The sequence below is a fragment of the Microtus ochrogaster genome, chromosome 24, assembly GCF_000317375.1.
Source record: "Microtus ochrogaster isolate Prairie Vole_2 chromosome 24, MicOch1.0, whole genome shotgun sequence".
In the NCBI taxonomy this organism is placed as follows: domain Eukaryota; kingdom Metazoa; phylum Chordata; class Mammalia; order Rodentia; family Cricetidae; genus Microtus; species Microtus ochrogaster.
Genome location: NC_022024.1, coordinates 27,994,532 through 28,007,803, shown reverse-complemented (window position 1 = coordinate 28,007,803; position 13,272 = coordinate 27,994,532). Strand labels below are relative to the sequence as shown.

Below are 13,272 nucleotides of genomic sequence, written 5' to 3'. Positions count from 1 at the left end.
GAAGAAGAGGCGATAAGAGAGGGTACTGAGGGAGGAAGGCAAATAAAAACAAAGTTCATTGACATTTATGTATGAAAATGTAATAATGAAACCCATTACCTGGTTTGCAAACTTAAAACATTTAAAAAATTATTCACATAACGAATGCTTGAAGATTGCCAAAGTAATTATTTAGTGAAAAATAGTTACCTCCTGCACACTAGGGGTGTTACTTGTTGAGCAAGAATTACTATGAGTTGGATTAGAGATCACATTGATAAAGCAGTGGACATTGTTTAGGAAGGGAAGGGAGCCAGTGTTGTAGGTCGCACTGAAGGAAGACACATTGGAACAAGAGGCTCACTGAGGGCTTGCTGCTGCTACAGAGGACCGAGTTCAGTTTCCAGCCACCAAGTGCGGTGACTCACACCCCTAAACTGTACCACAAGACCGCACACAAATGCAAACTGAAATCTTTTTTTTCAAAAAGAGGCTGTAGGCTGACATACAAACCAATGCTATTTCTATTTTATGACTGTGAGACGCCAATCATGAGATTATCTTTTGCACAGCAGGTCGGTCATGAAGCTCCTTTCTGGACATCACTTTGGTCCACGTTTTAACAGAATAGATGAAGAAACCAAGCCACGGTGATGAGAGCGGTAACCTGACCAATCACGAGAGCTCCAGTTTTGCTTCCACGGACCCTTTCCCACTGTGGCACCCTTTGCACGATCCGGCGCGCAGAAGGGGTGCTTCCTGGGAGTGAGTGGGCAGACTCAGTTAAAATCCTGGCTTTGCCATCGGCAGGCTGCGTGACTTGGGGTAAATTATCTACCTTCTCCAAGTATAAAGCCATAAAATCATAGTTAATGGCTTCGTGGATTGCAAGCGATAACAGATAAAGCACATGGCTCATAAGTAAGTACACTTACTAAAATTGTTATTATTTCCCCAAAGGCAAACATCAAAGAACAATATGATGAAATTCAGACCAAGGGGGGAGAAAACATCCACCGTAGGCAGATCATAAAATAAAGTAAAAAGGGAAGTAGCAGGCTTCATTTATTTCCTTTCTTTATTCTCTCGCCAGACATCAGTCATTCCTCCCTTATCTTTGCAGGTAAATACCAGAGAGAAATACAGACAAAACGGTTTTATTTATTAGATCATTAGGGTACTTAGTCTGTGTGATATGGTCTCTATGTGCTACTGACAGTCTATCAATGCTAGAAAATTATAACGGCACTTCTTTGACAGCAGCGATTAGTCGGGATTTGTCAGACGATGCGGCATCCAGGCAATGTGAAAGCTGAAACATTCATCAGAGATGTTTACCCAGCACGAGCCTTTGCGTTCTCACCGCTGCCCCCCTGTTTACCTGTCACGGCAGGCTCTGGGAACGCAAGCATCTTTGCGAGCCTTTTCAAAGGGTCCTTTGGCAAATGAGGCCTGTTTGTTCGCTATGGAATTTGAACGGCCTTGAATTCTGCCCTGTTTGCTTTACTTTGCTTGCAGTCAAAGCAGAAGTCCATCCTGCCCCCTCGGTCTGGGAGACTTGGTTCCTATGGTTTCCTAGTTCACAGGTGTGCAGTCTTTTCAGGGTCGGAGAACTGCGCCTCATTCACCCCACACCCCATTTTAGCATTTAAGGATGACTTTGGAGTGATTTGAGAATTTCGGGTGGAGATGGGAGGCTGTGTGTTTAGAGACAGTTTTGCATGCAGGTAGACTGGTTTGCAGGCTTGGAGGTGGGGACTGCCTTCTACAGAGCTCCTTCTCCTGGAGGGGACCAGACCTTCTAAACTGCACTCCGTGGTTGTTCCTCCAGCCCTGAGCTAATCCTGCGTTTCCTACTCAACTTTCAGCTTCCTCGAGCCCCCGCTAAAGGCGAATGAACACTCAGGACTCCCCAAACATGGGAACCTTTAGTATAGGAACTGCCAGAAGCGTGGCTTTGGCGTGGGATGGGAAAACAGAGGTACTTTGGAGGTAGTGCATCGCTGCCCCCGCTCGTCACTCTCTCTCTCACAATCAGCACCCGCAGACGCCCCGCGCGCAGCTGGAACTTTCTCCCCGCTGGGCGCCCGGGGAGCACTGGGGACCCAAGGCAGAAAAGAACTAACTCCAGGCCGAGGCGAGGGCCGATGCAAGAAGAGCCGGGTGTGCGCGGGAAACGCAGCCCCAACCACCACCGCCACTGTCACCCCTCAGCCTGGCGGGCCCCGCCCGTCCCGGTCCCGGCTGCGGCCGCGGCGCACGCGTGTGGCGGACTCCCGGTGAACCCCGCCCGGCCAGCAGCGTGCGGAGGGTGAGTGTGCTCGCCCCGGGCGAGCGCGGGAAGGGTGGGGGTGGTCGGGGCGAGATGGTGTTGTGGCCCGCGACCCCGAAGTCTGGGCCCGTGGCCCCCGCGAGCCAAGGAAACTTTGCCGGCGTCGGTTGGGCTTCCTCGGCGCCCGCCCAAAGGAGGCGGGTGGGAACAGTAAGTCCGAGTCGCGGTAGGGGATTAGCGGCAGGGAGGGCGCGAACCGGTGGTCCCCCCACCCTTCGAGTGCGGGACCGGGAGGGGTGGGCTTAGCCCAGCTCTCTGCGAAGTTCCTAAAGCGGGCCCAGCTGCAGCCTGCTAGGCAGCAGGTGTAATGGGCTCTGAGCTCACCCTGCCCATCTCCCGCTGGAGCTCTTCCTGCAAAGATGAAAATGAAAATGGAAAAGCTCAACAGCAGGGGCGCCCTGTAGGCAGCCCCCTGAGAGCGGGAGGATCCCAGGACAACCACAGCTAACCTGCCTTGATTCTGCCCAGTGTGCGCTTGATTCTGACTTTAGGGTGGAGGCTGCCTCAAGGCAATGCATGTCTAGGGGGAAACCTGCTAGGTACCCTCCAACACTCTCCTGGACCACCTAACCTTGGTGACCAGTTAGGTGCTAAGGAAGGAACGGGTGAGCATTTTCTGAACATGCAAAAAGAAAACAAACAAGCACCCCTGCCCCCCCAAAAAAACCCCACAAAACCCACAAAAACAACAAAAACCAGAGTGAGCCTCTTTGCTCCTACGGCCTATGCTTTTTTTTTTGGCGGGGGGGGGGGGTGTTGGAGTTTGGGGTTGATTTATCATAAGGTATGATGTAGTCGCCTATTGGTTTTGTCATCTGAGTGGTTCTTTCCGTGATTTCTGCCTCCTGCTTGACGGGATGTTTCAAAGAGTACTCTGTTCAGATTTTTTTTAAAAATTTTATTTATTTCGTTTTACTGTTTAGTATTGTTTGTTGTTGCTTTTGGAATGGTGCTAGAATTAAGCAGGCTTTGTGTGTGTGTGTGTGTGTGTGTGTGTGTGTGTGTGTCTGTCTGTCTGTCTGCCTGCCTGCCTGTTGGGGAGTAGATTATTCCGAGGGCACAGAGAGTGAACACAACCAGTACCCGTTGCCTCTGGAAATCTGTGGGTGAAGCCGGCATGGAAACTTACCTGGCTTCGTCTTTGGAGCAGATCCAAGCCTGCTCAGGTGTTTCTGGGGCAAACAGGATTTCAGCCAGGTTGGCACGCCTGCCATTGGTGTGGAGCAACCGGCCCTTAGTGGCGTTCCTTGCTGGAACTCCAGATTCAGAGGTCGGGAACTTTTTACTGTTAGTCCCAGAGTGTAACTAAGGCACAACACTGCTGGGACGGGGTGCAGGCTTGAAGCAGGGTGTTTTAGAGGGGGCGTCAAGATCTGGAGATGGAGGGTGTTGGCCAGAGTCTATTAAAATGTGAATTGCATGCTCCCTGTCTTGGGATGAAAGAGATATAGGTGTTGTCTAGAATTGCAAACCCTTTGCCTCTACTTCCCTTTAAAGCAACCTCTGGGGCTAGAAATCAGTCGTCTGCATTTTATCCCTTCCCCCATGGTGAGAGACATTCTAAGCACCTGCTATGTACAGACTTAGTTCTAAGCTCCAAGAGCCCAGTGGAGAACAAGATAGCCCAGAGCTCTGTATCCGTGGAGAGAAAGAAGACGCCCTATTAAGATGAAAAAAGAACTGCTTTCATTTTGTGTTCTTGCATGAAGGTGAAGCTGCCTGGGAATGTACAGTGGGAACGTTCTGAAGATGCCCAGTACCGGGTTTCTCTAAGTGGAAGTATGCGGCCTAAATGGCTGTGCCTCTTCACTTTAAACCCGGGTCGGATTTCTAATCCTCAGGATGTTGGTATTAAGAGGTAAGAGCTCTGAGAAGAGACTGATCAGGAAGACAGCCCTTACAAATGATGTCAGGACTCCAAAGGCCCCAGACAATAGCCCTCCCTCCTCAGTGATGTGTGAGGACATAGGGAACGAGGGGAGAAGGAGCCTGTGAGCCAGAGAAGAGGCCTTTAGCAAACTCTGAACCCATCGGGGAACTTGATTGTGGAATTCGCCTGCTTTCTGCTGTTTATAAGCTAGCCAGCCTGTGGTATTTTGTTGTAGCAACCTGAATGGACCAGGGCATAAAGCTGGCACGTGCATGCCACCCTGCCAGTCACCAGCCCCAGTAAAAAAAAAAGTGCATGGCCTCATCATCACGAGCCTCTCCCCATGGAGCTAATGTTTTGCTGTTTACTTCCGAATCCAACATCTTTTATTTATTTATTTATTTTTCTGTGCAAAGCCAGGAGTTTGAAAGCAGAGGCTGCTGTAAATTTCTGTTTGCTGGGAGGCGTTAGAAGCAGATGTAGAAAAGGAGTCACAATGGTGCTGCTACTAAGCGAGTGCTTTCTTTGTTCCAGGCCTCTACTGTCTCCGTTTTCATAACAACCCTTTCAGTTGAAATTTAATAGCTGATACATTCGCATGGCATAAACGCAAATACTATAAAACAGGTTTACAATGAAAACCATCCCTTCTATTTATAGTACCCAACCAATGGGTTCCCTCCCCATGTAACTGATGCAAAGTCCACTACTTGTGTCCTTCCAGAAATAATCTATGTATAGACAAACAGTTATGTATTGTTATTTTTTCCCTTTTTAATACACAAATAGATGCATGTAAGTATACTCTCTTGCATCTCGCTATTTCCTACTGTCTACAAGTTCAGTATTTATAGCTTTATAAAATAGTTGCATACGGGTGTCTTCACATGGCCATACAGCATTAGAATTGTTTTTTTAAATACTCTTTAATGCTTCAGTGAATAGTCTTGTATACACTTGTTTTTGCATGTATGTAAGATCTTTTATGTATGATTAATTTTTGTTCGTTTGGCATAAATGCTTGTATTTTTATAGGCCAAAAAGAAGCATGATAGACATTAAAAGCACTGGTTGCATGGGGTTGAGTCTTTGCACTTCTTACAAGTTGTGCAAGGAACCCTCCTCTGAGCCTCATTTGTCTCCTTTGCAAAATAGGAAGAATAATAGTAGCTACCTGGGAGGATTATATGAGTAAGTTTAGTTGCATTGCATAACAAGTCACCCCTAAAACTTAGAACGTCAAGTAAGAACCATTTTTGCTTAACTCACGTCTGTGGGTTGGCTCAACTCAATGGCTCTATTCATCTAGCTCACCCAGGGATCTCTGTTGTGTTTCTTCATGCTTCTGTGGTCAGTGCATTGGTCAACTGAAAGGTGGACAGTTTAGGATGACCTTCTATGTGTGAGTTAGAATCTGGGAACTTCATCTGGGTGGCAGGTGACCACTCAGACTCCAGGAGATGAGTTATGGCTTCTTCAAGAGGTGGCCTTGAGGTGTTAATTGCTTGACTTGTGGGTGTGCAGCTCCCAGGGACAACACAGCACTGTACAGACTGCTGCTTGTGTTTGTTTGCTGTTGGACAAAGCAAATCACAAGGCCATGCTCAGAATCAGCTATGGGAACTCTCCAATGACAAGGACACAGTGACCGAGTCTCATCGCCATCATTTTTAGTGTAATTTTTTCATAAGATGTATTTTGATCATTTTCTTTCCCCTCTCCCAACTCCGCTTAGATCCTCCTCACCTCGGCACCCACCCAACTTCATGTTCCCTTCCAACCTCTCTAAAATAAGACAAAGACAAAACAAAAAAACAAAAATCAAAACAAATAAGACAAAAACATACAAAAAATGAAACAAATGAAACAAAATTCCCCCCCCCCCCAACAAACACACACCTGGATGAGTCCATTTTGTGTTGGTGAATTATTGGTCACCACTATTTTTACAAAAATCCTTCCACAGAATTGCTGAGCGAATATTTGCACAGTACCTGGGACAATACACTTTTGGTGCAATTTTTAGTGCCGTGTAAGGTTATTTAATTAAGCAAATGACAGTGCAGTCTTACCAAATTGCCTCTGTAGAGACCGAACCAATTTATGGTTCCACCAATGACAGCGCATCTGCCCCTGTTTTTCCTAGGATTTTCTTACTCCTGTTTTACAGATAACACAGGCCAGAGCCGAGCAAGGGCTTGAGCAGCAGACGGTCTGATTCCAGAGCTCAATCCGTGCCTTGCTGTACTAGGCAGCTTTCTTTATGCCTGTCATTTCTGCTTCATATTTGGATCTGAGTGGCTTGTCAGACCTTTGAAGTTCTTAGAGGCGATTTTGATTTCTACCCGGCCTGCTGAATTCAAAGCAAAGTGCCCTCAAAGACGGTGGCTTCTTTCCATGGCTGCCGCCGGGGTTCTAAAGGGATACCTGTCACTTTCCGTCTTCTAAGTTAAGAAGCTGGAAGCCTGACCTTGTTTTGTTTATACTTTCTTCCTTTGTCTTTGCCACATCCTTTTGTTGTGGTTTCTTCCTCGCGACCCAGGGATTCCTTTCCCCTAAAGGGAAAGACGGGACGATGGGCTACTTATTTCTCAGAGGCTCAGAACTTGATCTCGGGACACTAACTGCATGGGTTCAAATCCAGTGTGCGAGCTCTGGTGTCGGTCTGTGGTAAGCTGTGGTGAATTCTTGGGTTTTAACACTATGTGGTCAGCTCTGTTCTGTTTCGCGCCGATTTCTGCGTCCCTAGATATGTAGAGCAATAAGAATGCAGATATTCGCTCAGCAATTCTGTGGAAGGTTTTTTGTAAAAATAGTGGTGACCAATAATTCACCAACACAAAATGGACTCATCCAGGTGTGTGTTTGTTGGGGGGGGGGTGGATTTTTGCAGCCAATGTTTGCAGGGCTTTTACGCCAGTCACTCAACGTGTACTTCAGCACTTAATCCTCACAACAAAACTATGAACTTGGTGCTATTCTATTCTCATTTTCCGGCAAGGAAGCTAGCTACTGGACGACTAGTGGGCTGTTGCCTAGCACTAGACAGCGGGGTCTTGAAGGAAGCATTTTGGCACCAAAGTCTGTGCTCTTGATGCTTATGCTACAAGAAAAACACCGCGCTGGGTGCTGGGTGCCTGAAATTGAGTCTCGTGCTCCAGGGAAGCCACTGGGGAACTCACGGGGGGCCTCCATCCCTGGCAGCTGTGATTTAGACCGAAAGTCACAGCGCACAGAAAATGTAAAATTCCAATCTTCTTACCAAAGGTTTTTCCATTTCAATCATCTCAATTCTAGCAAGATTCCAGCCACTGAGCCTCCCGTGCAACTGAGGCGAGACACTTGAAAAAAATGGATGGGGTGTTTTTTTTTTTTTTTAATTTATGATATTGGGGTACATGCCTTTGTCATCTCTTTTAGGTCTACTGTTAGGCAAAACCTGAACAGGTCCCCATTTTCCCCTTGCCTTAATTATTACTGCTCCTGTGTAAGTCTCCCGACTCCATTGCCCACTGGCAACCCAGTACAGATATCTAGTCTATCAGGGCTTGCTTCTTTTCCTTTCCACTCCTGCCCACAAGAATGAACATTTTAGAATAAACAGTACTAAGAGAGCTTTTTTTTTTTCTCCCTAAAACAATCGATACTTACTAAGTGTCTCTTGCAGTCGTCGGCTACTGTGTTATCAGAGTGCGTTAAACTGCTAAATTAAGACTGTTACTGCAGACCGTACACAACTCATAGGAATGGACTGGGGATGCAACCTGGGCTCCCGGGACAGCAGGCTAATAGAAGAACACACCACCATTACACTATAGTCTAGTAACTCCTGAACTCTGCACATCCCTCCACTTGAAAGAAGAGCGGCACCCTCGAAAGAATAGCTCCAATACCACCACCACCAACAACAATCTCAATAAACAGTATAACTTCAGATGGCCAGACTCCAGCAAAAACAGATCACATGACAACCCAAGGCAACATGGCTCCTCCAGAAATTACCAGCCCCATCATAGCATTACCTGGAGAAAATGACTTACGTAAAATTACAGATGCAGAGTTCAGAAGGATAATTTTTTCCCGAAGAACAAAAATTTTTTCCCGCTGTATGAAATAAAGAAGCCAATTCATAAAATGAAATTAGAAATAAAGATACAGAAATACTGAAGAAAACTCAAACCAAGATGATAAGGAAAATGTAAAACACAGTAGGGCAAATAAAAACATTCAGTGGAAAGCCTTACCAGTAATGGGCCCTGTGGAAGACAGAACATCAGGATTTGAAGGCAAAATAGAGACATTGGATCCTTCAGTAAAAGTCAATGACAGTTTTTTTTTAAAACATAGCAACAGAACATGCAAGAACTTTAGGATAACATACAAAGGTGAAGTTTACTAATGGAGGACATAGAAGAAAGTGAGGCATAGAGAATATTTTTAATAAAATTTCATCCTAGGAAAGAGAAATGGACCAGACATAAGAAACACACAGAACATCAGACAGACAGAGCCAGATAAGAAACTCCACATCATATTCCAGTTAAAACATGTCCCAGTGAAGCGGAGCAGAGAAGGTATATTGTAAGCTGCAGGAGAGATAGGTCAGGTCACCTATAAAGGCAGGCCCATCAGAATAACTGCTGGCTTTTTCCAAAGTCATAGGAGCAAGAATAGAGTTTAGAATGATGCATTTCAACTTCGGAAAGATCACAGCTGTCAGCCGGTCTCATATAACTGCAAAAATTGTCTGCCATAATTGAAGGCAAAAGAAAAAAGACACAGTCTAGCAGTAGGCTTGACTGGAAAGCAGAATCCTTTTTGCTTCCTTCAAGAATTACACCTCGTTATTCAAGATAAACACTATCTTATGGTCAAAGGGTGGAAAAGGTATTGCAAGCAAATGGAACCACCAAACAAGCATGTGTTGTTGCTATCCTAATGTCTAACAAAACAGACCCCCAAACCAAACCTAGTCAGAAGAGGGATAGAGGGTCACTGCATGTCGATCAAGAAGACAGTCCATCAAGAGGAAATTACAATTCTAAATACGTATGCAACAAACCCAGGCTCATCTAATTTCATTTAAAATAGTGCTAGATTTAGCTGGGCATAGTGGCATACACCTTTACTCCGAGGCAGGTGGATCTTCATGAGTTCGAGGACAGCTTGGTCTACATAGTGAGTTCTAGGACAGCCAGAGCACATAATGAGAACTTGTCTCAAGAAAATCTCAAACCAATAAATAAATAAGTAAATAAATAAAGTGGTACTAGATTTAAAGTCACATTAACTTCAACACTGAATCATAGTGATCTCAGGACTCAATTCTCGCTATTAGACAGATCAATTGGACACAAATTTAGTAAGAAGTACTAGAGTTATGTACGGGAAAGATGGCTCAGCAATTAAGACTACTCGCTGCCCTTGTAGAGGACTGAGATTTGACTCCTGGTACCCACATGGTGGCTCATAATCATCCATCACTCTAGCTCTGGGGATCTGATGTCCTCGTTTGACCTCTGTGGGCACTGGGCATGCATGTGACGCACACATGTACATTCAGGAAAAGCATCCATGCACGTAAAGTAAAATCAGCCTGAAAAATTATAAGAAAGTATTAGAATCAAACGACATGGTTGGTGGAACGGATCTAACAAACATCTGTAGAAACACAGAACACTGACGAGTACCCCTTTTTCTCAGCAGTCCATGGAACCTTCTCCAGTACAGATCATATATGAGGACACAAAGCCGGTCTCAACAGACTTTGAAATGAATCAGGGGAATGACTCCATTCCCACCAGCTTAACGTAAGATGCCCTGGACTAAACCCAAACAAGGAAGCGGAAGACATATGCACTGGAAACTCTTAGCTACGAAAGGGGGGGAAAAGTGTGAAGGACACCAGGCGATGGCGAGACTCCAGTGCTCATGGACGGTCAGGTTACTATTGTGAAGGTGGCCAGACTAGCAAAAGCGATCCTTGGAAGAATTCCAGAACACTTTCTCACATGCGCTGAACGAATAATCTTAAAGTTCGCCTGGAAGTATGCAAGACCCTGGAGAGTGAAAAATGATTCCGAACAGCAGACATGCTGTTAGAGGCAGCGCTAAACCAGACTTCAAGTTATGCCACAGAGCACTGTAGTAGAAAAAACAGCATGGCATCCGGTATCCACACAAAAATCGGACATGTGGATTAGGGGAATAGCACTTAAGATCTACATATAACCCCGTGCGCCTTCAGCCACCTGATTTTTGACAAAGACGACAAAAATTATACATTGGAGAGAAGACAGCATCTTCCACAAGTAGTGCGGGGAAGGGTGGGTATTGAGTGAAACTTGATCCTATTCTCTCACGCTGTGTGCAAATCAATTCCAAAAGAATCGCAGACCTCACTGTTAGATGGGAAACTTAGAGGTAAGAGAAGGGAGTACACTACAGGACACAGTCTCAGAATGGGCTTTCCCAAGAGAACCCAGACACGCAGGAAATAAGATCAACAATCAATAATAGGACATCTTGAAATGACAAAGTTTCTGTAGAGCAAAGGAAACCGTTAGCTGACTGAGGAGAAAGTCTAAAGAATGGAAGAGCATCTTTGTCATTTATACACCTGACAAAGATTTAGTGTCGAGAACACACAAAAATCTTTTTAAAAAATTAAACATCAAGACAGCAAACAGCTGAGCTGTGGTGGCACACGCCTTTAATCCCAGCACTTGGGAGGCAAAGACAGGCGGATCTCTGTGCGTTTGAGGCCAGGCTGGTCTACAAGAGCTAGTGTTCCAGGACCCAAGCTACAGAGAAACCCTGTCTTGAAAAACCAAAAAAAAAAAAAAAAAAAAAAAAAAGAAAGAAGAAAGCCAAAAGGAACTGGCTGTGAAAGTGGACAGAGAGTTTTCGAAAGAAGAAACACAAGTGACTAAGAAATTAATTTTAGAAGTGTCCACATCCTTAGTCACCAGGGAAATGGAGATTGAAACTACTTTGAGATTTCCTTTACCCCAGTCAGAATAGCTAAGATCAAGAGAACCAATGACCGCGATGCAGGGATGGGGGAAGAGGGAACACTTACTGCTGTTTGTGGGAGTGCAAGCTAGTGCAGCCACTATGGAAATCAGTGTGAAGTTTCTCAGGAAGCTAAAAGTAGAATTGCCATGTTACCCGGTCTTTACACTTCTGGGCAAATACTCCAAGAACTCTAGTCATACTCTAGAGATAGCTGCACCTCCATGGTCTTTGCTGCCCTATTCACAATAGTTAGGAGTGGAAGCAGCCTACCAAGATAGATCGGCTAGTACAACAGTGGCACGGAGGTTGTAGGTGTAAACACCTACTTTCTGGTTAGATTTAAGGCTCACCACAGGAGATATTCATGCCTGATTCTACAAACCTGCCCCAAACTTGTGACTTCAAAGATCATAGGCTGGGAAGAGAAGATTCAGTACTGCTATTTTGCTAAGTCTTTGTGTTTATACCCATAGATTAGTTCAGCTCTGAGCCCCCATCAGACAAGATGCTTTTTGTCATGGACCATGGTTAATGCAGAGACCCACAGCTAGTCAAAGTACACTGCTTAAGAAGAGGCTGGGAGAGCTGAGCCTTAAATGGAGCATTCATAACACACACACACACACACACACACCACACCACACGACACACCAGGGCCCAGGAAATATCACAAGAGGGGACAGCAAGGCTGTAAGAGCCAAAGTAGGGGAAGACTATTGCAAAAACTCTCCTGTGGATGAAACAGGGCCATTGTACTCATGAACTTATAGCAGCTGAGGTTAACGGCCAAAGACCATGACAGAACGAGGCTCCACCCTTCGCTAAGGAGCTTTTGGCAGGTGATAGATGCTGGGGAAAGGAAATTCACTTCCCTTTAAGGATGTGATCCCCAGTAGGTTGTCTATGCTCTGGTGAGTGGCCCTATGCCCGTGCACACATGAGTAGCACTAACTGGATGTAGTGGGTTACAGAGAAGAAATGAAGTTGGAGGAAGTGTGTATTGGGGTAGGTTTCAGTACTTAAGAGTGGGGAGGGCATATGCATCAAAATTCCTATGTATTAAAATTCATATGTATGAATGGGATTCTCGAAGAATAAATGTAAGATGAAAATAACCCATATGTATGGATGGGATTCTTGAAGAAATTAATATGATATGAAAATACTAAGACAAGCAGGAATATTTTTATAAAATGTGATAAACTCCACCATAAAAAGGGGAGAAAAGGTGTGCCTGAACACGAATAGATCTCAAGTGAGGCACAAATGAATACAAACTCTAATTCTGTTTATGTCAAATTCTAAGATAGAAAACATTCATATAAAGCTATAGGAATAAAAACTGATGGTTGAAGGAGATGGACTGGGTAGAGGAACGAGGGAGACCTATAGGATGGTGGAAATGGATTCCTTCTTGGTAAGTGTGGCTCCCTTGGGCATATATGCTGGCCGACACACGTTGGCATTGAACCTTATAGTTGAGATTTGTGTGTGTCAACTGTGTAAATTACATTTCAATCAAACATTCTAAAACAGATATCTAATGTCCATAGAGATCTCTGAGTACCTTCTATCAGAGTTTAGCATATATATGCCCCCAAGTCCTTTCATGGTGTATGTATACACAGATACATATATATGTATATGTTCTTGAATCTCTCAACTTAGCTTCCTGAATAGCTGGGATCTAACCACCATGCCTGACCAGCTACAATTTTTTAAATTAAAACATTTAAATACACTTATTAAAGAATGAATTATATACTGTGATATTGGCTCATTTTAAGAATATAGTTCACTGACTCTAAACCAGATTTTTTATAATAAATAATACTTTACTATATTTTTCACATCTTTAAACTATAAACCACAACATATGCATTATGTACATAAATCTTATACATATGCATACATACATATGCATCCTTTTCTAATTCAAATAGTTTGATCAGTATCATCTGTGAAAGAGTCATGCCATTGATGCCAGGAGTGATCATGCACCCTTCTTTTTTTTTTTTTTTTTGATTTTCGAGACAGGGTTGCTCTTGCAGAGGGCCCAGGTTTGGTTCCTAGC

At 44.6% G+C, this 13,272-nt stretch overlaps 1 protein-coding gene across 3 annotated transcripts in view; it reads left to right on the top strand.

The window, feature by feature from the left end:
• Nucleotides 1–2,096: 2,096 nt before the first annotated feature.
• The window catches only part of Tmcc3 (transmembrane and coiled-coil domain family 3), a 262,328-nt gene continuing 251,152 nt past the window's right edge, over nucleotides 2,097–13,272 (top strand). For 2 of the 3 annotated variants that reach the window (XM_026784510.1, XM_026784508.1), the window contains exon 1: nucleotides 2,355–2,461. The gene's annotated coding sequence lies outside the window, so the exon portion shown is untranslated. Of the gene's footprint in view, nucleotides 2,291–2,354; nucleotides 2,462–13,272 lie in introns of those variants that run through there. The other variant, XM_026784509.1, reaches the window with a different exon arrangement.